We start from the raw sequence: 5001 nt of genomic DNA, 5'->3' as shown, positions 1-5001 counted from the left end.
GGGGGGAATCAGGGAGCGCCATGACAGGCTGGTGGTCATTCCCAGCAATTGGGATGCTGGCACACCCCTGACCAGCCTGTTAGCCAAACTTAGGAGTTAGGATCCATTGTGGATCAGGTTATGGCCTGGGCAGTAATTAGGATACTGCCAGTCCAAGACCTTAACTCAATCACATAGAAGGGAGTAGGGGTAGGGATTCACAATAGAAACAGATACAAGGAAGAACATAATGAGCAGTAAAGCAAACATGAGTGCTGGAACTGTAAAGTAAACACATAGGGATGAGGCAGAAAATTTAAATAAAAGACATACCAGTTTCAAAGGAAAACAAGTAAGAAAACAGTAGCCTTGGGAGAGCCAAGTTGCAAACAAAGCAGTTCCAAAAGATCTCAAGCAAAGCAAAGTATTGAATTCAAACAGTATTGTAAGACAGTATGTAATTAGAAGTGTTTTTGTTCATGTGAATCTCTGTCTATGTGTTGGTGTCTTTGTAAAGAGGGAAGACTAGTCTTTAAAAAGTTTTGAAAAGCAGGCAATACATAGGCAAAGAGTGCACAAACATGGAAATAACAATCAATTAGTATCAATTAAGACAACTGGACTCCTTTAATTGAGGAGTCTAGTTCAAACGGCTAGTCAAGGCAGAACAAGGAAGAAAATTAGTTTAATAAGGCTGATTAGGGCAAGGAAACCACATAGTGCATAAACAAGACCAAATAAATAGTGAGTAATTAAGGAAAGGTTGGAATAGTAGTGTGTTTATTAAAGTAAAATAGGACATCAGTTCGAAAATTACTCAAGGGGATCCCGGATCCAATTGTGATCACAGGGAATCCCAAGTAATTAAGGAAAGAGTCATATAAAGTATGGAAATAATTCAAAGATTGGTGCAGAATTACAGAAGGTCATGTATTTAAGGAAAACATCACAAGCATAAGATTTTTACACAAAAGAATCAAAATAAGGAGGTTCAATCGCAAGAAATCAGTAAGGAATCATTAGCCTTATTAAAGGGATTTCAGAGTCAATCACTTGGTTGGTGAAAACTTTTGAAAGAGAAATTTCTCATATATAAAGCACACAACTCAAACAAAGAAAGAGTCTAACATTGGAAGTTTCAGAGTCACAAGCAAAAGAGATTCAAGTTCAAATACAGGCTCATAGTGAGTTTGAAAACCTAGGGTCCCAAAGTGGAATCCTAGTACCACTTGTCAAAGAAACCCCAAAACCTAGGGTTTCGAATAGAGTCAGACAATAGAAGATGAGCAAACAGGTCATTGAAAGAGGCTCCGAAGCCCTTTTCAAAGACTTATGAGAGACAAGAATACATAATAAAGAACACTGATTCATGGTCATGAGACCATGTTCGAGAAAACTCGGAGTTAAAACAAGTTCAGAAGAAAGAGATGATACGAGTTTTTAAACAACAATGGAAAAAAATATGCTTAGCAGGAACACAAATAGAGTTCAGTAAAGTGAGCAAAAATCACAGATTTCAAACATAAACACATATAGCAAAGAATAAGGGAAACAACACAAATTAATATGCGTGCATAAGATTAACAGCAAAAGATAGAAGAGTTTTGCATAATAGAAAGAAACAAGAGAGCAAACTCATGCGTAATAAGAAGAAACATACGAGCATAAGACACACGTAAAGAAAGAACAGGAAGAAATCAGGAAAATATTTGAAGAAACCTTTTCAGAAACCATAAAAATCGAATTTGAACGATTTCGAAAAGGAAATTTGGGAAAACCTTAAAAATGTCAAGTAAAGCTCAGGCATGTCACAGATCTAAAAGAAATAAGCAAGTAGAGAACCTCAGACGGCTTAGTTGCAGAGAAAATCTTAGAATGAGAAAGGTCTTGAGAAAAGTCAAATCCTGAGTCGAAGAGACTCATATTGCTTGAACACGCCGGAATAATGGCCGGTAAGGCCATAGATCTACAGATCTGAGAAAGATCTGAAGGGAACCAACAGAGTCAAGCTTCAACTCTTCGAAAAACTTAGGTTTAATGGGGAGAGAGGGTGAGCATAAGTCATCCATGGCCTGGAACGCCATGGATTCCAGTGAAAGGCGGTTGAAACGGGGTAGAAGAAGGCTAGGGTTCCGAAGAACCTTGAGAGCGTTTTGAAAGACGAAGGGGTTTCAAAGGCGGCAGATCAAATGAAATGAGGGATTAGGGTAGGTCGTTTGGGTTTAATTAAAGGGTGAGTTATGGCCGTTGATCTGAATGATCAACGGCCTAGATTTAAGAGGGTAGATGGGAACCGGGTAGGGCCATTTGGATTGGGTTGTGGGTTGGGTCAAAATGAAAAAATGGGCCGGTCCGGTTGGGGTTGGGATTGGGTCAATTAAGGGTTAAAATTGAAATGTAAAAGGCTTTAATTGAAACGAAATGAGGCTAAATGTTAAATAGCCAATTTTCCCTTTTATTTTATAAAAGATAGTAAAAAATGATTTTAAAAGCAAATTAAAAGTATTGAGCCAATTAATAATACATAAATATTAATTAAAAAATACTGGAACTAATTTTACAATTATAAAATGTTATTAACCTTAAAATAGGCTAAAATTGCAATTATATGCAATTTAGCTTTAAAAAATACCAAATAAATTTGTAAAAATATGCAAAAATTACCTTAACTATATTTTGGTATAAATACGAGAATAAAATAAGTTATTCACCAAAATGATAATCTTGGGAGTAATTATTGGATTTTGTACTGCTAAAATAGACAATAAATGACTTTAAAAATCTTTAAAAAAAATTAGGAAAAATACCAAAACTCTTGGGCATGCATACACATGCTATTTTGGAAAGTATTTTGAGTGTAAAATACATAGGAAAAAATTGGGTGTCAACAAGTATATGATTTGACCAAAAACTATTTACATTTGTTTTAACGGAAAGACTACTCATTGCAAGGTGTATATGAAGAAACTAGTAATTTTAATCATATCCATAATATTTGTGTGGCTGTAAAAATTTCTCGTTAATAGTAAAATAAAATTTTTTACACTCTCTTCTCTCTCTTCTCTCTCATGCGACCGGTGCACGTCAGCTAACTGTACGCTGGAATAGTCTATGGCAAGAGGGCGAGGACGAGGACGAGGACGAGGACGAGGAAGACCTAAGAAAGTTCCGCTAGTTGCTTTTGGAATCTCAGTGGGAGCTCGAGTGTAGACAGAAGAAGTCCGACCTAAGATAATAGAAACTACTCCAATTCAGATAATGGAGGATAAGAGAACCAATATACTGGGATCTACAACAATTACAAAAACATTGGCGCAATGACTGCAATTAACTGGTGAAATAACTCCTAGTTTTGAATGAGAAAACCCCCAAATTACAAACCCTAGGTCAATTGAGGGACTATCCAGTGCTAATCCTAAGCAAATTACAGGGATGGCATTGACCAAGGAAGCAGAGAATACACATATGGCAAAAGAAATGGAGATGAGTGCAGCAAAGACTACGCAACAACCACTGGGAGGAAATGCTATAGTAACCAATGGAACATCGGCAAAAAGAGAAAAAGGCATTCAAAAGCGAGCAGGGGATCCAAAACAGATGAGGACATGGACTAATTTGTTTAAAGGTAATAGGCCAGCTGCTAAAGGCATGACCCTTTCATATATCCCTCCCCAACTGATAGATGGTCAACCGGTAGGGCAATTGGAAGAAGAGGAAGTAACACCAGAGGAAGAGAAGTGGAGATATGCATTAATAGCTTATATCACTAGTGAGACTTCAGGATATAATGCAATGTGTCGGTACATTGAACAAAATTGGTCTAAAATTGCTAATCCTGATGTTTATTGTCATGAAGAGGGATATTGTGTGCTTAAGTTTCATTCTATTGCTGATATGCATGCAATCTTCTATGCTGGACCATATACAATAAACAATAGACCAATAATCTTGAAACCTTGGGGACGCCTGTGTTTGATTTTAGTAAGGAGTTTCTAACTGACGTTCCCCTATGGGTAAAATTTCCTAACCTACCAATGAGTTGTTGTAAATCATTGAGCAGAATTTCTAGTGTCCTAGGCACATCTTTGTATGCTGATGAATGCACTACTAAACAAACAAGGATATGCTATGCTCGTATGCTAATTGAAGTGAATGTGAGTCGAACATTGCCTGAGGAAATCACTGTGATAGACCTAAAAGGAAGGATGTTTTAGCAACAGATAACCTATGATTGGAAGCCTATGTTTTATGACAAATGCTAGATTGTTGGTCACAGTTGCCAGATCAGAGCAAAACCTCAAGTGCCACAACAACGGCGGAAAAAATATAATAAATCTATCACTTATGAGTGGAGAACCAAGGGCTCGATAACACCATCTGCAGATCAAAATGCAGCACCAACACAACCTCTCCAGTAGAAGAGACAACAAGAGGACCCTAAACAGAAGTGGATAATAACTGAAAGTGAACTAAGAACACAAACCCCAAAACAACCAGAAAGTTCAAGAACTAGTGGAACGCAGATACATCAATCAGCAGAGGCAAGAGGGCATGCTACTACTCAACACACAAAGGGCAGAACTAATGCAAGTCCAACTTTTAACCTCCACAACTTTCCTGGGCTCAGAGCAACACATTTAAGACATGGATCAGAACCAAGTTGAAAGGGGCATAGTGATAATAAATTCATACTCCTTTATAGGGGTAGGGATTCAAATCTTACTCTATAAAGTGGTTATTCTGGAATGTTAGAGGTGTAAATAAGAGATATAAACAAAAGGAATTGAGGAACTATATGAATAATAATAACATAAAACTGCTGGAATAGTAGAGACAAGAGTCAAAGAGCATAATGCCCAAAAGATCTGCCAATATACAATGCCAAGATGGGAGAGCATAATGAACTATAAGGATGCAAGAAATGGGAGGATTTGGGTAGGCTGGGACCCCAACTACTATACAGTACAAATGATCAGAACTGAAGCACAACTAATACACTGCCATGTTAAAAATAATACAGGT

This window comes from Nicotiana attenuata, unplaced genomic scaffold, assembly GCF_001879085.1.
Source record: "Nicotiana attenuata strain UT unplaced genomic scaffold, NIATTr2, whole genome shotgun sequence".
Lineage (NCBI taxonomy): Eukaryota > Viridiplantae > Streptophyta > Magnoliopsida > Solanales > Solanaceae > Nicotiana > Nicotiana attenuata.
The sequence above is the reverse complement of the archived record's forward strand: the minus strand, read 5'-3'. Positions refer to the sequence as shown.